Consider the following 24,061-nt stretch of genomic DNA (forward strand, 5'->3'; position numbering starts at 1 on the left):
CCTGGGGGCAGGGCAAGATGGAGGAGTTATCAATAGATACTGTAAAGCTTGCAGCTTTGTATAAGGTGGATTTGGTGCCGATAAGCAGCATCTCTGTTTTATCACTGTTTAATTTTAGGAAATTTGACGTGAACCAGGACTTGATTTCAAGCAAACAGTCGGTAAGGAAGGAAGGTGGGAGAGTGAAGTTGGGTTTGGTGGAGATGTACAGCTGGGTGTCATCCGCATAGCAACGAAAGCAGATATTGTGTTCATGAAATATGTGGCCATAGGGGAGTAAGTAAATAATGAACAAGAAGGACCCCGGGACAAAGCCCTGAGGCATACCTGTGGTCACTGGATGGGGATGTGAAGTGAATGATTTGATTTGGATGGATTCTCACTACGCCACCGTGCAGCCCATATACGCTACTACAAGAGTGTATTGTGTATCAAGTGCAATTCACCATGAATTGTTAGTTGCTCAAATGTAATGAACTATTTTTTGCATACCCGCTAGAAGCTTGGAGCCCTAGAGGCAATTCTTACCAGAACATTTGTTGGAATTCCCACCAAAATGCAATGCTTTGCCCCTACCCTCCATTTTAGGGTTATATTTCAAATTAACTTCTTAAATTTGAGTTCATCTTTGTTGTAGTTGCTGGTCCAAAGCCAGTTGTTAAACAGTGATTTGTTGCCATATTATCTCAATTTTACATAAAACAAAATTTGCTGTCATTTCACTCTGCTAGGTAGAACTTTACATACTGAAATGTATGTGGAGTGGTGCGTAGTGTTTAATGTGCACAGAGCATCCAGCACTGCCGACTCTGGGCAGTTATGAACATGCATTATGATTTCCATTAAAGCTCAGAGACTGTGTCCCACTGTGATGAAAGAGACTTGTGTATCAGACACACCACTTCAAACAAGTACCACTTCCTGTACCAGGCCTCCATTAACTTCTACTGTTCACCAATAAAAAAAAAAAGATCAAATCTTAAAAAGATGAAAAACCCAGAGACATTGAAAAGCACTGTCGACTTTGAGGTCAAGAGCTCTTCAAATGTAAGTTGCAACTGCTAATTCACAGCGAGTATATCTGGTCTGTTTTCTGCAAGCGTGTGTAACGTAACAGCCTTAAAATTTGACCACAGGGGCACGATTACAAAAAAAAAAAAGGAAAAAAAAAAATCATGTGGTAAAGGAGAGTTGATACTTTGTGTGTGATTTCTGACCAGAATAATTTATCAAATGCAGGGTATTTTTTTCTTTTTTTGGGGGGAGGGGCATAACCCAGGTTTTACGCTTCAGACCACCCGGCACATGATCTTTCTTCAGTGGTCATGTGTTCATATGAGCAGATGTTGATGTGGGCTGAGAAATCTCTCCAAACCTAGTCCAGAAAAATGCAGAATCCATCTGCAGCAGAGAAAACCGAGAGGGCAAACCTCTTACCGAGCCATGGTGGACCTCCGTAGATCCACCCAGGTGGGTACTTGACCACATGTGACACTGACGAGGAGCGATCGCCGAGCCGCGGCCATCTAAGAGATCCCACAAATTGGTCAATTACCTCGGTGCATTTCAGCCCAATCGCTTCAGCCCGACTTTCTTTGAGCTTGGTCCGAGTGAAAACAGTGGTTCAGCTGAATGAAATAAAAGACGTCTGTTGTTTATCTAACAGACTGAGTCATATAACAGAATGCAGACCACATGTAGCCGATGACATAATCTGATTAATGGGTTTATAATTACCTTTGTGAGGGGCGGGGGGGGATTGGTGTCAAGGATGGAGAAGATTAGCAGAAGACTGAATAAATACGTCATTGGAAGTCTGTGGAAATTAGTGCTACATTCTCATGGACACCTAAAGTTTTTGGTTTGAGAACAAATTAGTCTGGATACGGTTATAATACGTCTGGCCAGACAATAAGCGTGGAGATTAACGGCTTTTCTTTTATACTCGATGAAAAGTTTCTTGGATATAAAATCCAGCAGATGTTTTTTTTTTTTTTTCGTCCAAGAAACAGACTTTTCAGGATCAATTATGTGTAATATTACAGGAAGTAGAGTCATCGGAATAGAGCATATATCCATATGTCCTGATAATCCAAACCCCAGTCATGATCTGGTTTTCCTCTTTGATTCAGATACCGAGGAAGTGTGTATGAACAGTAAAGCGAAGGCTCTCATTGGTCTACAGTTCCACGCGGCATCTGCAGCAGCTGTTTTGACCTGCGCGCTCATCACACATGCTTGTCACATGCGAGGTCAGGAGCATCTTGAAGTCCAGGCATCTCGAGGGACCACTTCATCTATGAGGTGATCTGAACAACAGATCTCGTTATATTTTACTCACAGTGTCACCAGAGGTAATTAGCCTTTGTTGCACATGCTACCAGTTACTTGCATCTTTGCTCGTGAGACCAAATCTGAAAGACCAGAACATTAAATCGCATTATGTTCCATTATGATTTAATTAAATACAGGCTGCCGCATTACAAAGTCATGTCATCTGACATCTTGAGATTTCTCTGTGACCTCCATTACCGAAGCTGCCACGTGTCTACATGGATTTCCAGAAGAAAGGCGGGCGACAGAGGGGAGTCTTTATCCCGTCACTCCTCTTGCGGTCGTGCACAATGATGGCGGAGTCCACGCTCAAAGCCGTACTGACCCGAAGGAAGTGATTAATGGGGTCGGATCGTCCTCGTGGTGACGCTCGCCTTCCCAGCAGCAAAGGAAGGTGGTCTAGTCCCCCTGAGTGACCTCCCATGATTCCTTTACCATATGTGCTCTCCTGACCTTCAGCCAAAAAGCCTCTATCCCCTCCTGACAAACCACAGCGATGCACACACACCTACAGAAAAGTACACTGAAGTAAAACTGAAGATAAGAAACAGTCACTGTGGGCTGATGACTGAGATCTCACACACCTGTAATCTCAGCTTCATATTCATGTCCAACGCTGCCAGTGGCACTGGACCAATCCGTGCGTAAATTCTGCCCAGATGACTTCTCCTCCTCGCCTATCTGGCACACGCACTGTGTATTTACTTTGAAATAATGTTAACCAAGTTTGAGCCCAGGCCTGATTTGCAGCTGTTTCAATGTGCCAACGTCTGCCAACTCTGTCAGCTATATCCATTTACACCTCCAACCGCAAGCCACTGTTGCACGAGCCATTTTTGATAGCTGAGGCTCAAATAAAACATTGGATATGGCAGCTGATGCACTAATTTTGTAATTGCATGCAGCTGCATTGTCTGGGAGAGTTGTGATGATGTGGAGGGTTGAAAAGAGAGAGGAGCGTGCTCCCCATCATCTCTCCACCATCCAGCTCCAGTTCGCCTTTGGGCCAGTCTGGATCAGTCGCCAGCGTAGAAAGTTTCAGTTTTGCTACTCACTAAAAATAGTTAGCACTGAAAATAATTTTCAGTCAAAAATCTAATCCAAGAGTTTAGATACAAAATGCTACAAGTCCATTTTTCCCAAATGGGAAAAACTGCGATTGAAAATGTGAATTCACATCAAAAAGCATTAGAATGAGCACAGAGTGACATTGCTAAAATTAAAATGATGGGTTCAAATTCTGCAATATATGTGACTAAAGTGAAATAAAGTTTGTTTATTCTCATGTGACTCAGAACAAGACACTTGAAAGACTCTCCAAAAATAAAATGCAGAAATATTACTTAAAGCTGTACTGCCTTTGAGTTTCTTAAAATTTAAGTCATAAAAGTAATTTTCTTGGCACCACTATAATTTTATTAGCATTTAAATAAGGGATTCATAATATGATATTGCCAATATGATCAAACTTCACACGGTCTGAAAACAATTTAGAATTTCAACCCCTGAGGGGTAGAAATTCAAGCGATCAGATGCAATGACCTACATTTGGTAGTGAAGCCATGAATATTATTATTATTTATTTATTTCTATAGCACTTTACAACAGTTTTCACTGAACCAAAGTGCTTTCCAATAGCACCAGCTAGAGATAAAATAAAAAGAACAGTACGAAAAACACAATAAGAGCATCCAAAATAGAATAAAAATAGACAAAAAGTGTCAAAGCAATTATGTGCAAAAAGCTGCCCTGAACAAGTATGTTTTTAACTTAGCTTTAAACAGAGGCAAGCTATTAATGGACCTCAGTTCAGGAGGTAATGCATTCCACAACTTAGGACCTGCTACTGTAAAAGAACGGTCACCCCATTGTTTGGACCTGGACCTGGGAACCTCCAGAAAGTTTTGGTCAGCAGACTGAAGTGCTCTGACAGGGTTGTGTGTTTTTAACAGGTCACATAAATAAGAAGGTGCAATGCCATTTACAGCTTTAAAAACAAATATTAACAGTTTAAAATCAACTCTAAAATGGACTGGAAGCCAGTGCAGGAAGTAAAGAACAGGAGTGGTGTGGCTGTGCTTCCTGGTGTTGGTCAACAGGCGAGCAGCAGCATTCTGGACCAGTTGGAGTCGGTTTAGGGAGCCTTGAGTGATACCAACATAAAGTGCATTGCAATAGTCAATCCGGGAGCTGATAAAAACATGCATAGCCTTTTCAAGGTCCTTTTGGCTTAGAAAGGGTTTGACTTTTGCCAGCAGTCTCAGCTGGAAAAAACTGGCTCTTACCACACTGTCAATTTGTTTCTCAAATTTTAAACAGTCGTCAAACAGCACACCAAGGAATTATGTGGAGACTTCCACCAAGCTGTGCGAGGATGCTGTGAAGGACACGGCGACCGGCAATCTGAGTAAAGAAGGCAGCGTGATGTCAACTGGCTGGTCACTCGAAGAAAATAAACCAAGATGGTGGAAAAAAATGCTCTGAAACAGCTTAATTCTTTATAAATCTGTTTCTTGAGTATTTTGGAAAGTTACAGAGAAATAAACATTTGAAAACCCCAAAATTCTGTTTTTGTAACCAGATAACACCTTTGAAGTGACATGTTATGGATGTTTGCATGCACGCCCGGGGAACGTGCTTCAAGCAAGTGGGTCAGGTCACAGGTCATCTCAAACCTCAATGAAAAGAAAATATTTGCTATGGAATTCCCACCAGATACACGTTTCCTTAAATAAAATGAGATTTAATTTTCCAACATGTTACAAAAATTAACCAACATTATAATGCTTGAATTTTGGTAGAAACTAAATTTTGTCAGTTTTGTGAAATTTGAAAGGCCGTACAGCTTTAAGTGATTGTGTCTTATATTCAGTGTAGATTAGATATTTTGACTAAAAATTATGAGAAAAATTAGTTTTTGCAGCATACTCACATATCCCTCACTTTAAAACAGTTAATTCTGTTTAAGATTTATCCCAATCAGGGCATTCTGACAAAGTTTAGTTGAATATATCTGAAATCCAACATAATTCCTATTATTTCCAAACATATCAACAAAATTCCACTGCAGACTCTTGAAGCGGCATGAATCTTAATATGTGCAGATATGCCGTTCCACATGACCTCCAGGGTTGGCACATAAACCAAAAATATAACAGAAAGTTAAAAACAAGAAAAACGTGGCCGCCAAGTCAGTTTGCTGCTTCATGATGGGCAAATGGAGGCAAATGCATATGAAATGACCTTATTGGCATATCAACTCCAAGCTTTCCAGGAAGGGTTCAATTATCTCTGTGAATGGAGAACGATATGTCCCTTGAGGAGCATTTTTGTCATTTTATGGTTTTTTACCAGAACCTCTGATGCTGTATGCAAAACGGCGTTCTGAAAGCGGTCAAACAAACATGAGACAGACCCAGAGGGTCAGACGCCAAGGGGGAAAAAAAAATGTTTGCAAATCAAGTGGTCTGGATCACACAGCGGACAAACTTTTGAAGAAATACTAGTGACATTTATTACTTTTTGAGTTTTGTCAATATTTTGGAAAATATTACATGGAAGTGTAAATATGACTTTTTTAGGTAGGAAAAAAAAAGTCTCTAAAAACACCAACAAAGGTCCCAACACAAGTAGCTTTGGTCCTATTTTGGTTCTGAGGACCTTTTGGTTAGATGAGGAAAACGTGTTCCCGTTTCTTCCTTGTCAACATATGAGAATTTTGTTACGTACTTTTTATCTTGAAGCAAATCTGACCGAACAGACTTCCAGCATCACTGATTTATTGTTTATTGTTCCAATATAAATCAGATTAATTCAGCTGTTGTTGAAATTCAGATCCCCTGTCCGCCCCTTCAGCAGTTTGTGCACTTGCTATAATTATTCTGTGCACCCCTCGGGGGAGACCATGACCTTTTTTGGAGCCTCTGGTTCTTTGGCATTTCTGGTGGTTACAGACAAAATGGGTAAAGCTGAAATTTCTGTTGATTTTGTTATTTTTTATGACATTGGCATTACTATAATTCTGTACCATAGTAAACAAATGGATTTATAATCTTAAATCATCAATACGATCAAAATTTAGCTTTGCCTGGAAATAATTTAGAATTTTGACCCACATGGGCTAAAACACAGCAATGCAATTTCTGAATACATCCATCCATCCATCCATCCATCCATTTTCTTCCGCTTTATCCGGAGTCAGGTCACGGGGGCAGCAGCTCAAGCAAAGCCGCCCAGACCTCCCGATCCACACACACCTCCCCCAGCTCCTCCGGGGGAACCCCAAGCCGTTCCCAAGCCAGCCGAGAGATGTAATCCTTCCAGCGTGTCCTGGGTCTTCCCTGGGGCCTCCTCCCAATGGGACGTGCCCGGAACACCTCTCCAGCGAGGCGTCCAGGGGGCATCCGGAAAAGATGCCCGAGCCACCTCAACTGACTCCTTTCGACGTGGAGGAGCAGCGGCTCGACTCCGAGCTCCTCCCGAGTGACCGAGCTCCTCACCCTATCTCTAAGGGAGCGCCCAGCCATCCTGCGGAGGAAACTCATCTCGGCCGCTTGTACCCGCGATCTCGTTCTTTCGGTCATGAGCCAAATCTCATGACCATAGGTGAGGATCGGAACGTAGATCGATCGGTAAATCGAGAGCTTTGCCCCCCTACTCAGCTCTCTCTTCACCACGATGGTCCGATACAGTGACCGCATCACTGCAGACGCTGCACCGATCCGTCTATCGATCTCACGCTCCATCCGTCCCTCACTCATGAATAAGACCCCGAGATACTTAAACTCCTCCACTTGAGGCAAGGACACTCCACCGACCTGAAGAGGGCAAAGCAACCTTTTTCCGGTCGAGAACCATGGCCTCGGATTTGGAGATGCTGATTTTCATCCCGGACGCCTCACACTCAGCTGAAAACCGCCCCCAGTGCACACTGAAGGTCCTGATTTGACAAAGCCAACAGAACCGCATCATCCGCAAACAGCAGAGACGAGATTCTGTGGTTCCCAACCAGACCCCCTCTACACCCTGGCTGCGCCTAGAAATTCTGTCCATAAAAATAATGAACAGAACCGGTGACAAAGGGCAGCCCTGGCGGAGGCCAACGTGCAACTGGAAACAGGTTTGACTTACTACCGGCAATGCGAACCAAGCTCCTGCTGTGGTCGTACAGGGACCGGATAGCCCTTAGCAAAGGACCCCAGACCCCGTACTCCCAGAGCAATCCCCACAGGGTGCCCGAGGGACACGGTTAAATGCCTTCTCCAGATCCACAAACACATGTGGACTGGTTGGGCGAACTCCCATGAACCCTCGAGCACCCGTGGAGCGTGTAGAGCTGGTCCAGTGTGCTGCGACCAGGACGAAAACCACACTGCTCTCCTCCTGAATCTGAGGTTTGACCATCGGTCGAATTCTCCTCTCCAGTACTCTGGAATAGACCTTACCGGGGAGGCTGAGGAGTGTGATCCCTCTATAGTTGGAAACACACCCTCCGGTCCCCCTTCTTAAACAGAGGGACCACCACCCCGGTCTGCCAATCCAGAGGCACTGTCCCCGATCACCACGCGATGTTGCAGAGGCGTGTCAGCCAAGACAGTCCCACAACATCCAGTGTACTTAAGGTACTCAGGACGGATTTCATCCACCCCAGGAGCCTTGCCACAGAGGAGCTTTCCAACCACCTCGGTGACTTCTGCCTGGGTAACGGATGAGTCCGCCTCTGGGTCCCCAGTCTCTGCCTCATCTTCGGAGGACGTGACGATGGGATTCTGAATACATACAATTATAATAATGCTTCACCAATCTGCTACACCCCCACCCCCCTACAACCTGGCAATGTTGTCAATGATAACCAGGTTGGGGGGGGAGGGTGACAAAAATGTGCTATAATTTTGTGTTATACTACAGAAGTAAAGAGCCTTTAAAATAACTAGATTTCCACATGAGGTACATTTTGTCAAAATCAAAAATGACTCCACCTTTGATAGTGGGAGTGAAAAACACTGAGTTTAATCAGAATGAAGCCTTTATCCAGAGGCAAAAAATGAACTGTTCCCGTGATTTTTGTCAAAAGGGGTTTGTTTATATACACATGTAAATAAAACTTGATTTTTTTTTCTTAATTAGAATTAGCTGGTAAATCAGAGGAGTCTGGCTTGAATACACTCTACTGTTCCACAGTGGGCTTGCCTTCTATTCCTCCGCACTGATTTCATTACCGCCTGGAGAAATGTCAGGACAGAGTGACGTCCACGTGGCGCAAAGGACCAGGGAGCGAGTACAAGGAGAGGAGGGGAACAACAGAGGCAGGGAAGGAGAAATGCAACTGTTCTACTCTTAGAATGCGCCTCTCTTCTGCGTCCAACCCATACGCAAACCCAACCTTTTGCAGTCCAAATTAAATGTACACTCATCCCAGATGTCTGTCCTCCCGTCAGCAGTCTGCGCTGCGCGTATATCTCCTGCGCCTCATACATGAAAGGCAACACGTGCAATCCGTTAATGTGCTTGATTTCTGTGGCTCGGAAATCTGCTCCCTTTTATAAGGAACTGAAGTTAGTTCTGAACGGAATACTTCATCGTTATGTCATTGAGGGCAGCGTTTCAAATGCTAGCCCAAGTCTAGACCAGTGAGGGTCCAAATTCCACATAAAAAGAAAGGATTTGTCACCAGCTCAGGCTGACGTACGACATGCCGTTAACCTCCGGAGAATTTGAGCAGGATGATGCCATGCACGACGGCGGCTGCTCCGCCTGATAGCACCTCTGCTCAGCTCTGTCTTACCCTCATAAATCTGTGGGCTCTCTGTTTATCACCTCAAACCAGTGAAAACCATGAACATTTGTTCCATTATTTTCCATTTGTTATTACTAGTAATTAGTGGTAGCCCAATACCAGTGTCAGAAAAGCCCTGGCAGATGGAGAACCACAGACTTTAAGAGTGGCGTAAATACCCCTTTGGGCAGGGAATAACAGGCCTGACTGAGCTCTAACAGCACTACAGGGTCCACCGAACCCTTTGAAAATCAAACAAGAGGCGGTGGCACATTTAATGAGCAATTGTAAGGTACTATAAGTTTTTGGGGGTATTTTTTAGAGATTATGCAGCCAGCAAGTACCGGATCCAGAAGTACAACCACACAAGCAAGCTCCAAGCACACATTTGTTGCGGCCTTTCATGTTGAAGTGACGGAAACGCAACAAATTTGATGTGCGTTAATCACAGTTGCAAGGAAGGGAGATGGATATTAAGTCAAGCACATGTTAATAGGAAGAGGGCCACCTCCTCAGAAATTACACCATGTCTGCTGCTGCTTTTGACTTAATGAGACAGTGAGAGCGTGCGTTGGGGTGGGGTGAGGGAGAAAGCCTTATAGGCTCGTCAATTATCCTACACAACCTGGCCATGCGCACCGCTGCACCACCACACCACCGCGCTGCGTGCTGTGCGATAGATTTAATACTCCACATGTGTTGTATGTTACTGAGGACATGGAGGATGTGCATTTCCTGACTGGAAGGAGATTTGCAACATCTTCGTCACAGGTAGTTCACGTGCTTGGTCACCGTTTAAAAAAATAAAATAAATAAACTCTGTGCACAGCATATTTTACTACACAGATACCCACCCCCCCCAACCCCAAAAGCTGTTCTCTGGAGAAAAAAAAAACCAAGTCATCCATCATCATCATGATGGTGTTCTGACTGAAGGTAGACCAGGTTTTCTAGAGCGTGGCTTTGAAAATCCTCCTGTTGAGGTTTGGCATAACTGTGGTGAGAGAGGCGAGTGTCTGGAGCAGTGTGAGAGGAGCCGATGCAGGACCCCAGATCCCCTTAATGGTGCTGTGGTTTGCACAGTAAATAAAGTGGGAAAGCAGCCGCGGAGGTCACAAAGTGGGCCAATACTTAAGAGAGGAGGTTAAAAGTCTGTGGGTGGAGGGGTGGATTAGGGAATATGTGTCGGGAATAAATATCAGACCTGCAGCAGAAGGTCCAGAGAGGAGACGTGAGCAGCAGATGGATAACGAGTCACAGCAGCGTGATCTTCTAGCAGTGTCTGTCGGTGTGCGGTTGGAGTGTCAGCACTATACGTGGCGCGCACCGTGTTGTTGACTGCGGTGTGAATGACTTCACGCAGTAAAGGGATGAGGTCAGAGCTCAAAGGTGCTAAGCGGCGTCTTTAGTTGTAATAAGTTATGAAAACATCTGCGCTTGTTAAAAAAATAACAAGTCAGGATGCTAATTATTTTCATAACTCAGTGTTCTACTGTTATTTTATGATTAATCAAGTCAAACTGTGGCTTTGTGAAACTGATGCACCACAGATGTTTGGCCGCTAAGAAACGTGACTATTTTCATTTTTCTTTTTTAAGTTTTACACTGTGTATAGATGACTTTTTTCCCCCTTTAGATAATCTCCATTTAAATCCTGGATATGGTAAATGGTAAAATGGATTGCATTTATATAACGCTTTTCCATCTGCATCAGACGCTCAAAGAGCTTTAAAATAATGCCTCACATTCACCCCGATGTGAGGCTGCTGCCATACAAGGTGCTCAATACACACCGGGAGCAACTAGGGGATTGTCCAAGGGCCCTTAGTGATTTTCCGGTCAGGCTGGATTTGAAACGAGGATCCTCTGGTCTCAAGCCCAACGCTTAACCACTAGACCATCACCACCCCAATGAAAGAGTAAATCTGTTCTCAGACAAGTGTCAGAGGTCATTAGTTAGTCCATGGATCAAGCAGACCTCAGGTTGTCTAAACAACATGTCCAACTGACAATCCCTTAGTGGTGAGAAAAATGGTCTCTTGGTTGAATCCGTGATGGGATTGCGGACTCAGAAATGACTGAGGCCCAGTCTTGACGCAGACTGTTCTGACAGATGCTGCATATGGTTGCTATGGAAGCTCCTGCTGGTCAGCATCTTCCTCTTTCTCCTGTGTTTTTGTGCAGGATTTTTTCAGACTTCTAGTCCCAGCTGGCTCAGTCTTGCTTGCTCTTCCCAAGTCTTCCAGTCAATGAAGCAGTTCTTGAGGTTGTGCTTCAGGAGGTCCTTGTAACATTTCTTCTGACCTCTTCTGGACCATTTTCCTTCACTCAACTGGGAGTAGAAGATCTGCTTGGTAACTCGGCCGTCATCCATCCTGACAATGTGACCCACCCACTGAAACTGATTCTTGATGATGACGTACTCGATGCTCTGGAGCCTGACTTCAGCCAGGACGCTGTTGTTGGTACATTAGTCGTCCCCACCTGATGTTGAGGACACTCCTCAGACAAGGCTCGTGGAACCACTCGAATGCCTTCAGGTGCTAGAGGTATTTCTGTGTAGGCTCTCAGTTGTCCCGGTGGTTTTCCATAGTAGAGAAGCTTGATTCTTCAACTGGACTGGGTTGCTTGACGTGAGGACGTTTCGCTTCAATCGCAGAAGCTTTAGGATACAGCTCAAAAGCTGGTAAGCTTTTGTTGGCTTCTGTCTTATTCTTCTCTACAAGAGTCAGACGGAAAGTCAGACTACCAGAAGCAAGAATTTAAGCTGAAAGAAGCTTCTGCGATTTGAAGCGAAACGTCTCACGTCAAGCACCCAGTCCAGTCAAAGATTCAAGCTTCTCTACTACTGTCTAGAGGTAGGTAGTCCAGGTCTCAGATCTGTGCAGCAGGGTTGGCATGATGACAGCTTGTAGACATAGATATTATCTTGTGTTGAAGATCTCTGCTGTTGAAGACAACTGGTGGGAAGCTGGTCAAAGGCACCTCCTGCACATTTGAGTCAGTGTTGGAGCTCATCGTTTGATGGCACATTGCTGCCCAGGTATGGAAAGTGGGTCACATTGTCCAGGACAGCAGGAAGCTTTAGACTGACCATGTTGGATGGAGACTGATACAAAACTCTATGATAACCTTCTGAGAATGGCAGTTGTAGCCGGTAGGGCTCAGTGAGGATTGCACAGGGGTTACAATTTTAAAAATGCTCAATAATATTAAATATAGGGATTGAAAATGAAATAGAAAGACTGGGCAGGTCTTTCTAAACAGACTGTCACTTGATTTGTATCAAAACAGCTGCAGCTCAGTGATCCTATTTGCAGAGAATTTGCAGATGCCACTGTCTCTCTGGAGAATCACTGGAGATGTACAAACAATGTAACCCTTCACGTTTACCACCTTGCTGTGTTTTTGTGCAATGTTGCTTTCCAATACACATGTTACCATCACTCATAGAACATGCCTGACCAACCATGAGCTAAAAAAAACAATAAAGAAGAGGATGAGTGGGTTTTAATGGAGGGAAAATCACTGCTGTGGGTTTGGGAGATGTTTGAAGGATGAACTATTCATGTGGAGTGACATCCTCAGACTCCCCCAGGGAGGGAATGAGGTGCTGGTGCATAGAAAGGGGAGGGGGTATCTGATGGGCGCTTGGATTCTCACTCTGACCCCCAACTACCTCCATGATCAGCCAACCTTGGGGCCACTCAGGCCCTAATCAGCAGGATACAGAAGATCTCCAGGGGCAGCTGAGCCCCAGCTGCCTGGTGACTCCCTCTGCCTCATCTCTCCCTGCATTACGCACACATCCATGCACACATCCTTAGCTGCTTCCCTCACCTATACCCTCATGTTATTATCGCTCTTCCTTGACTGCACTCCAACCACCCACTGGCACTGGAGATCTACAACATGTCTTTAAAAGATTACAAGAACAATCTTAAAGAGCACAAATGCAAAAGAAGAGAATGTGTGTGAAATTAGGAATATTTATCTGCACCGACTTAAATTTATAGTCACAACCATTTTTTTGTGAATTTCAATTAATTTCAATGATATTTGCAACAAAGTTGCAAGTTAACTGATGTCTGAGAGAGTCATGAGGTCTCTGGACAGAGGTGTTTGGTGGATGTCGATACCTTTGCAGGAGAACGAAGGTCCACATCGTCAATTTGCTGGTACTTCACTTTACTGTCTGGTTGTGAAACCTGGACCCTAACCAGTGATACAAGGAGACAACTGGTTGCCATTGATACTAGGTGTCCACAAGGGATCCTTGGGCACCATTGGAATGACGGTTATTGTGAGAGACTCAGATGAGGTATACCACTTGCACTATGACGGGAAGTCAGCTCTGGCAGTCTGGACATGTGGTGTTTTCCTGTGTGCATGATGCCACATAAAAGTGCCTTAAGGTTGTGGAACCCAAAAACTAAAAAAGGTTAAAGGGTTACCAGTGTTTCACCTGGCTGTGGCAGAAAGATGACTACTTTCAAGTGGTGGGGATGGACCAGATGTCTTCCTGGGTGGTTGCCAACCAGGACTCAAGTTAGGTCCATACTGCCGCCAAAAAAACCTGACTTTGCCTGCATATACACTTTTTAATTAGCACCACTGGATCATTTGTCCCCAAAACAAGTATTCAGCCAGTGGACTCATGGTCCTAGTCATGTAGAAACAGAGATATTGGAAAAACGCTAATTTGTGTAAATCCAAGAGGTCCACCATGGTGGCTTCTGGGAAAATGGAACCCTGCATTTTCTGATGGGCTATTTTCAAAAATGGAACATTGCAAATCTACACCAAACTCCAATGAAAGCTAGTACCTAAACAGAGGGGACCCACCTAACATAAAATACATGTTGCCAATTCAACCACAACCCGAGTCATATGCCCTCTTTCTTTTTAGCCATTTTCTAGGCATGTACTTTCACATGCATTATTATCTATATTATAATAGCCAAGTGGCCTCCGTGTGTGTGCCTGTGTATGGCTTCGATGACTTAGAAACTGGGGAGAGCTGACGTTTGCCGTTTGGTATGCTGTATTTTGGGTCAAGGATGAACGCCACCAAAATGTTGATAGGACTAATGTTTTTGGAGAAACTACAGATATTAGCGAACCGATGATAATTACATTCTAGACTCACACACGATTCCAGTAGGGGGTGATAAATCATCTATATATTAAAAGTGTGCTTGCGTGTGTGCGTGATTTTATTTAGTAAGTTCAATGTAAGTACATAATATAATTGTAAATGTGTTAAAAATACATGGATGATACAAAAAAGTGAAAACACTTATTTCCTTTGTGTTCCATTCAAAAATCAAATGACAAAAATAAAAGTAATAACAAAATGATAACAATAATAATAATAGTGTGTATATGACAAGAACCCAAACAATTTCTAAATACATTAAGACAGTAAATTAACAGTACAAATTACATAATTAACAAGAAACAACAGGGTTGAGTTCCTCTTCTAAAAACTGTTGAGGTCTAATGTTCTAAAAACATTCTGGACTCACACACCATTCCAACTCATTAAACAAGTTTTGCTTAATTTATTACCACCCTTGAAACATGTCACCTACCTACTTTACAAACACAACCCAATCTACAGCCCGTGGATCCCCACAGGCAACATGCTAGTCTCTCTGTACTTTACCATCTATACATGAATTCCTCATTCTCACAGATTTAACTTCCTTCCAGTGTCGGCACATCCAGTCATTTTCATTGTTATGAAACCCCTCAACATATCCCAGTTGAGTGCACATAAAATATCAGAGGTATAAATCAGTCTTCACCAAAAAGAGTAAACTAGAGCTGAGGGCACGAGAAGGAGGAGGTGAAGCAGCTGTCATCATATTTTCTCCATGACTACTGCTTAGTAATAATTGCCCGACACATGCAGGCAGACTTGAAAACGCCCCCTCAAATTTGGCTGTGTATTTTATTTGACTTCAGCTCTTCCCGTGCTGCTGGTGCCTGAAATCAACAAACCAAGTGGGGAACGCAAATCTGGGCAAAGCTAACCTACGGACACATGGACACACAAGATGCTTACTGGTGGCTTTTTTTTTTCCTGTGGTGCCCAGTAAGAAAGTGGCGTCGACTGAATGAAAAGCAGCCTCACCTGGAGCAGCTGTGAGTGTGCACAGCCCCTACAGGGAGGAGCTAGATCAAAATGTTGATTCACTGCCATGTTGACGTACAAAGGTTTGTAATGAAGGGGAATAATTACCTGTATTTACAGAGAAAACCTGAAGGTTGACAGGCCTGTTTATAGCGCCACGTTGGCCAACAGCTGTCAACTGGGTTTTACACGAAGCAGACCAGGATGTGCTGACAACATCTATTTACAAAACAGCTGCGGCGCTAACAGCGACTAATGCTAAATGCGGGAGCGAGACGGACCACCAACCTTAAAGTGTGCAGGCTCTTTCAGCATTGGCTTCGACCATCGTCTCGTGTGCCAAATGGTAGCATTGTTAGATTTGTTATTCAAAGTATAATCATGGCAACACACTGACGCTCAATCTTAAAGACACACAAACATCCTCACCTTGAGTAAACAAATGTGTGAAGACAACGTGACGACAATGCGGACGCACCACTACTGGCAGTGTTTTGTGTGTCAGCATTGGCCAGGCCTGGTTGATTCATGCACGTTTGCCAACATGGCAACGTGACGTCAGTGGAGTTCCAGAGTACAGTGTTTAGATTAGAACGTCGACACCCCCAAACAAACACAAAACAAACGCCTGCGCTGGAATTTAAAGTAACAGAGTCGTCGCGCAACAGCTCTTCCACTCTCTGGACCTGGAAGCTTCAAATCCAATGGAATACTGAGGTGTGATGATTGGGAAGAATCCAGGTTGTTCTGGTATTTATATTTGTGTTTACTTTTTGTAAATTGTTTTTTACTTCTACTTTTGATACCCTGTGTGCTAGTGTCCAATGCTGCTGGAACCTCAATTTTCATGAGGGAGTCTTCCCAAGGGATTAATTAAATTCTATCTAATCTAATGAAATCACAGCAGTTGCTCCAAGGAGCTTCACAAGAGCAAAATCTACCATTTGGGTGATAGCTCGCTCTAGAAACCACCACAACAATAAATAATTAAAATTGAAAACGATTAACATACATAAGCACTATGAGGTACACGCAATGTTATCAAGCTAGCTCAGGCTAACAGGCTTGTTAATTTTGGATGAGATGTTTGATTAATGCATATATTTGTAAACTGGGTGGTTGTTCCTACAAGAATTGGTTCCGGTGTGGGTATCAAAAACAATGACCAGCATCAATAACTGTGGAAACAATAGTTGGGCTAACGTCACCCAGCTATTGTAACTTGCTAAGTACTGCTAACCATGCTAACTGGTGCTAACCATGCTAACACAGAAATAGTACTACAATTTCACTTAACAGAAATACTGGAGCACAGAATTTTAGTGCGCGGGTATAAAAACAGTATGAATGACTTTTCCTTTAGTTTGAGGATTGTGCTGCTTTGCAAACAGAAGGATAAACTTGATCAGGTTCACAAAGCAGAGCACAAAAACTTGAAGAGATTTTTAAAGGCAGTGTTACTGAGTCTGTGTCGGGTCTCTAACGCTGGGTACATTACTCGATGACAGGGTGTTAGAGAAACGATCGCTGCTGTTGGGCCTGATGTGTGCTCTTCATGTGTTTGCCAAGCACAACACTCAGAGGCGACGGTGCTGCTCCATACTAATCGAGTCAGTATGCTGCTAGTCAGAGAGACGCTCTGCAGCAGCAGATTGACTCCCGGCGTCAGGGTACATTAATAATATCACATGCAGGCACACAGGAATAAAATGCATCTTCCACGAGGTGCTTAAACACTGCAGCTACTGGCAAAAATGTAAAAGAAAAAAAAACAAACAAACAAAAGAAATACACATATGAATTGAGAATTCTCCAGTTAAAAAATAATAACAACACACTGTCTTTTACTGCACCTGAAAATAATTCAGTTTTATAATGGTTTCTTGTTTTCTGAAAATGTAAATAAAAACAGAATACAATGATTTTCAAATCCTCTTCAACCTATATTCAATTGAATACACCACAAAGACAAGATATTTAATGTTCAAACTGATAAACTTTATTGTTTTTGTACAAATATTTGCTCATGTTGAAATGGATGCCTGCAACACGTTTCAAAAAAGCTGAGACAGTGGTATGTTTACCACTGTGTTACATCACCTTTCCTTCTAACAACACTCAATAAGCGTTTGGGAACTGAGGACACTAATTGTTGAAGCTTTGTAGGTGGAATTCTTTCTCATTCTTGCTTGATGTACGACTTCAGTTGTTCAACAGTCCGGGGTCTCCGTTGTCATATTTTGCACTTCATAATGCGCCACACATTTTCAATGGGTGACAGGTCTGGACTGCAGGCAGGCCAGTCTAGTACCCGCACTCTTTTACTACGAAGCCACGCTGTTGTAACACGTGCAGAATGTGTCTGCATGACAGATTTTTAACTTGCACTTGTAGATGTAGTGATGACCTGTGTTAACTGACAATGGTTTTCTGAAGTGTTCCTGAGACCACGCGGTAAGATCCTTTACACAATGATGTCGGTTTTTAATGCAGTGCCGCCTGAGGGATCAACTGGTCCTGAGGGATTGGCCTTGCCACTTACATGTAGAAAGTTCTCCAGATTCTCTGAATCTTCTGATTGTATTATGGACTGTAGATGATGGAACCCATTAATTCCTTGCAATTGAACATTGACAAAACATTGTTCTTAAACTGTTGGACTATTTTTTCATGCAGTTGTTCACAAAGTGGTGATCATCACCCCATCTTTGCTTGTGAATGGCTGAGACTTTTAGGGATGCTCCTTTTATACTCAATCATGACACTCACCTGTTTCCAATTAGGTGTTCTTTGAGCATTCATCAATTTTTCCAGTCTTTTGTTGCCCCTGTCTCAACTTTTTTGAAACATATTGCAGGCATCCATTTCAAAATCAGCAAATTTTCTGCAAAAATAATGAAGTTTATCAGTTTGAACATTAAATATCTTGTCTTTGTGGTGTATTCAATTGAATATAGGTTGAAGAGGATTTGCAAATCATTGTATTCTGTTTTTATTTACATTTTACACAACATCCCAACTTCATTGGAATTAGGGTGTGTAAACAAATCAGAAAAACTTAAAGTTTAACTGAAATGACAAAATCTTTCCTTTTACCTCTGCAACAAAGTTGGAGGAGGTTATGTTTTCACCCCTGTTTGTTTGTTTGTTTGTTTGTTTGTTTGTTTGTTTGTTTGTTTTAGAGGGCTGCACTGGTATTGGGTCCCACAGGACCCAATGCAAATCTCACAAGAGCAGTAAGAACTTGCTAGAACCGGCAAGAAAAAAAAAAAAAAAAAAATCACTGCGGGTTCAGAAGCAACAGGATGACTCATTCAACAAAGGAGAATAGCTTAAAAGTATGCAGTGTCCACACGCTACTTTCATCTTAAACAGAATGTCTTTAATTTAACAGGAACAGCAACAGGTACATATCACAGACAAGAGTTACCGTAGCAACACTGCATGCCCATATATGGCACATATATATGAAACCATCTTTAAACTGAAATGAAACAAACAACCCCATGGATCTCTTTATTAATAGCCTAAATGATGTGTTCTCTCCCGCAGGACAGGAGGAGACACAAAATCAGTGCATCCCTGTACTTGTGTGGGCAAAAATTCTCAGACTTTCATGGGTGCAGCGGGACTGGACATACACATTGCGGGAACAGGTGGGAGTGTAACACACACGTTGCCGGTGCAGGCGGTAATGGTCCAAATTTCAACGGGGGCAGAAGAAGAAATTAGTCCCGTGCAGGGCTCTAGTTTGTTTGTTTGTCTGTTTGTGAACAGCCTCTAACCCACAATTTTTCATATATAGTTATGAAATTTTTACTGTGCGATTTTTGGTGATAGAGTGATGCCATAATATGTGGTTTTGTGTGCATTCTTCATACTATTCATCATACTAATACGGCACAGTAGTCTTGTTTGAACCCTGCGTGATATTGCAGGATTTGACCACTTATGGGGACCTGCGCTCCGCTGTGCAATATATACACAGTATAACTTCACATGGATAAATGCTGGACTGTTTTGTTTTTGGCTGCAATCACCGAAGCAGTTGAGCAGGTGAGCAGGAGACGTCATGTTGGTAAGTGTTAGCCGACACAGCTAACCAGAGTAGTTCTGTTCTCTCGCCTGCAAAACCGCCTTGACACGTTTGAGCGCCGGCTCACAAACAAACTGTAACACATGTCCACTTTTCCACTGCATCATCACTTTTTCTTTGCATTTTCACTTTGTTTGTGTTTAATTTGCCCCAAAACCCATGAAAATGCTGTGGTTTGTCTCCCGGAAGTAGAGAAATTACGTCATATGCGTCATATTTTACCCCTTTAGCGCTCAACCTCAAACAAGACTGCAGTGCCCAATAATAATAGAGCTACTATAAATATTTATGCAGATTTTCTTCTTCCTTTTGATTTATCATAGTATAAACATATTTCAATGTCTTTGCATTTCATTATATCGGCCATTTCAATGAATACAATTGTTCAGATACAAATTTGGGACCAGTTTTGTGGGAAAATATATTAAAGTCTCCCAAAGTCAAAGGTTGTGTGACCAACAGAAAGGTGAAATGTATCTACATATGACTGTTTAATAATAACTCTAGAATCACACGTTAGCTACAAGCAACAGAGGCAAATCGATGACTTGTCATTCATTTCCAATCAGAGCGGGCGTTTTGCAGCGACAAAAGACAGCGGTCGCTATGCTGGAAGCTAAGTGGGACCAAAATAGCCAACAAGTCTATTTTAAATGCTGAGTGAGGTGAAAAAAAAACCCCTTTACTTTACTGTTGCACAAAATGTCTAAAAAATGTATTTAAATTTTAAAATATGCAAATGCAGTAGTGTGGAAATAAACCAGAAGGGCATTAAACCGCTGATTCTTATCAGCTTAACCACATAATCTCGTGTGAGTGGCTCTTTAAGGTTCTTGCATTTTTGTGTGAACAGCAGCGAGTCGCTTTTTATTGTCAAACTGTTGGTGCATCTTTTGCTGTTTGTTCATCTTTTTCAAATGTGGGTGCAAAGTGGAGCCCCCTGAGGATGTGCAGAGTGTTGGTGACGTACTTGGACTACGGGGTGGCCTCCAGACAAAGCCTTCACGGCCCCTCGACTGCCCTCCGTCTCATAGTGAGCCCTGTGGTGGGACTTTGGCTGGACCTCAATCTGGAGGCTGTAGGGGTTGGAGCAGGACGGAAGCTGCCAATCGAGAGCCGGCAGAGACGGGCTGCAACAACACAACATGCTGGATGTCAGTGAATTACAGCAGGGAAAAACTCAAACAAGACAATAACACAATGAATCCTTACTACGAGAGGTTTTCCAAGCTATACATACAACTTAATGACAATTTGTGTCAAGGTTTGTTGTGGTCTGGAGGTAAAGTGTTGGTGGTGATGGTCTAGTGGTTAAGCATTGGGCTTGAGACCAGAGGATCCTCCGTTCAAACCCAAGCCTGACTGGAAATCACTAAGGGCTCTTGGGCAAGGTCCTTAATCCCCAGGTTGCTCCTGATGTGTAGTGAGTACCTTGTATGGCAGCACCCTGACATCACTGTGTGAGTGTGTTTGTGTGAATGGATGACAGTGAGGCATCATTGTAAAGTGCTTTGAGTGTCTGATGCAGATGAAAAAGCGCTATATAAATGCAGTCCATTTACCAATTACCATGTTCTGAGGTACACAGTGATGCGGAGAAGCCAGGAAACATTTTAATTTCTTGTAAATTTGCGATACAAGGGCAGCACGATGGTTTAGTGGTTAGCACTGTTGCCTCACAGCAAGAAGGTCATGGGTTTGATTCTCCCCTGTGGCCTTTCTGTGTGGAGTTGCATGTTCTCCTCATGTTTGCGTGGGTTCCATCCAGGTGTTCCGGCTTCCTCCCACATCCAAAGACATGCAGGTTAGGTGGACTGGAAATTTTCAAATGTCCAGGTGTCCCTTGTAAAAGAGGTCTCAATGGGACTAACCCATTTAAATAAAGGTAAAATTTAAAAATGCAAGATTGGCATGGAGCTTGTTTTCATTAAAGTGCATAAAAAATAGAACTGAAGTGGAATAAAATATGTTGGGTCATAGTCGACCTCAAGGTCAAATTTCCTGCTCCTGGTTAACATATGAAGATGAAAAATGGTCAATGTGACAAAGAATTTGGTGAACAAAATAAAGACCTGCGTTTGATACCCATCAACCGTTTGTGTCCTTGGACAAGAAACTTCATCTGCATTGTCCCAGTGACCTAAGGTGACAACTGGTGGTCTTTGGTACGTCTCATTGGAAGATCCCAAGTTGCCACTGGAATGACTTTGTGTCAAACAAGTGGTTACGTAGAGAAACTCAGATGAGAAGCATCAGTTGCACTGTGAGGAAACATCACAGAAGCCATGTGGTGTGTTTCTCTGTGCGTGATCCAGCATGTAGGTGCCTCAGGGTTGAGGACCACAGAAGCTACAAAAGGCCAAGTGGCCATCTGGCTGCAGCAGATAGATCTTCACTTTCAAGATGTGGGGAAGGATTGGTTGTCTGCTTAGGTAGATGGTATCCAGGATCTGGGGTGGTTCTGTGGTGTGGTGGATGCAGCGATGTGTAGTGCCAGCACTTGCTGCCAGACTTTACTTGTCCCAGTCGACCTAGCTCCAAATGGGTGCCAGCCTTGCCTGGGGAAGTAACCTATGTTGGACTGGCTTCCCATCCATGAAGAGTTGTAGACTTTCATCTGCTTCACATGGCAGAATCCAATGATAAGCACCAGCAGTGATGGGCTGCAGCTATCATGTCAACATGGACAAACCTTGTTGAATCTATGTCATGAAAAATTGAGGAAGTTCTGAAGGCAAAAGGGGTCCAACCTGGTATGAGCAAGGTGTACCTATTTAAGTGGCTGGTGAGTGTGTATTGTGGTGTGTTGTGTGTGTACGGTACACATCAGCTCCACGATGCATTTCATTCTAAAATAAGATGTTAATGATATTAGGTGAAAAGGTTTGGCCTGCAGTAGATACCAATACACCCACCGGTTTTGGTCGTTTGTAGAAGTATCCACTATAATAAGCATTTTTTTACTATATATTTCCCCCATCCTGTTCTTGACTTTCACATATTGCGTGTGATTAACCAAAATAGAAAGTGTGATGTCACATTTTTCCAGCACTCCAACACTGCCAAGGAAGTCTAAGTCCAAAATGATACAAACTTGCATTAGCTTCGAATTAGAGACAATTTTCTGGGATCCAACGGTCTTGGTACCTCTCCATTTCATCATGGTCTATAATCGAATCATCGAAGTCACTGGCTGACGTGTGTAATTCATTCAGGCTGGGTAATAATTAGTGGACTTTTTCGACGAAATGAGACCAGACGAGTGTGTTTTGTATTATGTGACAGGCACAGATGCCGACGCTGACAGCGGGAAGGAAGATATTTCTGGCGTATAACAACAAATCTCACATGGGTGTTCTTGGATGAAACCGTTATCAATTACAATTTGACAGCTATAAAACTATAAATGACAGCCACGTCCTCTGTGCAGACTGTGGCATTAGAGGAGGGTTCAGGCAACGGCACGCCCTGTGCCCGAGCGCATATCCCAGTTGGCGTCCCTTAACATCATTGTTCTGGAGATGACTCGTCACAGCTTCCCTCATGAACACCGTGGAGATATCCGAATCAAAACAACAAGTGCAAGACAATATTTCTCCACACCAGATGCCTGGTAAACCCGGAGCCACTGACCCAGTGAAGGATGGCTGAACTGAAACCGATCTCTGGCATCTTGTGGAACTCAGGGCCTGTTTGTTGACCCAAAACAAACTGACTTCCCCCAGCAGGGTTTTATCTACCCATTCTGTGCATGACATCATGTTAGCTACAGGGACAGAGATGGGCTGATGGCGCGACGGGCCGGAGCAGCAAGACGGCTGATTAATCCGCAGACTGCTTCCCCTTCAGCTGTGCCTGTCACCGTTGCTTCCTGTTGCTCCCTATCTTAACCAAACACTTGATTTCCAACAGGACACCCTGCTATTGACTTGGAAAAAATGACCAGGATTACACGCGAAATTTACCTTCCTGAAAAGCTAAAACAATTAATGATATAGTTTAGTGGCTTATGTTTGTGTGAAGGTTGGTGGTATTTGCTATAAATACTGATGCTTCTGTGAAATATGCTTTATTACACAACACCTGAATAGATCCTTGTCATTTGATTGGTGGTTTGTACGTCACGTGATATGGATTATTCATACCATTTGCCATTGTATTCCACTGACCGTTGCAATTTTGGTTCTATTTAGCGTGCAATTTTGGCCCTATACGTTTTGTGGTATTGCACACCGCTACAACCACGCATGCTCACACTAGCGGTGATAGGGCTTAGTTTAAAACATGGCGGGGTTTGTTTTTGCACGGCATCAGGCACGGACTACATTGTCGGGATTGGCTTTGAACTATTTGACTGTTTCGCAAGTTGACTGAGAACAATTTTGGATTGGATTGCAATTTAAAATTGTTGGACTATTTGGAACCTCTGTATGTCAAAGGACCAGTGACGCACACCAAAATGTAAGTCAGTTTTCCCTTGTTTATAAATTAATAAAATATCAAATGACAAGGATCTATTTTAGGCGGTATATAAAACAATGTTTTTCATTTGTGCAATGGTAAGAATAGTTTATTCAGTGAAAGTTGAATATTCTTACCATTGCACTCGTAAACATTCATTATTTGTATACTATTGCAACCCCTGTGGATAAATCCATTTAATCTCATTGAAATTCCCAAAATAACAAGACTTAAAACATATATTTAGTAAATTTAA

At 43.0% G+C, this 24,061-nt stretch overlaps 1 pseudogene; it reads right to left on the reverse strand.

Moving 5' to 3' along the window:
* The window catches only part of LOC117513520, a 92,279-nt pseudogene that overhangs the window by 65,957 nt on the left and 2,261 nt on the right, over window positions 1–24,061 (reverse strand).

The sequence above is a fragment of the Thalassophryne amazonica genome, chromosome 7 (genome assembly GCF_902500255.1).
Source record: "Thalassophryne amazonica chromosome 7, fThaAma1.1, whole genome shotgun sequence".
NCBI lineage: Eukaryota > Metazoa > Chordata > Actinopteri > Batrachoidiformes > Batrachoididae > Thalassophryne > Thalassophryne amazonica.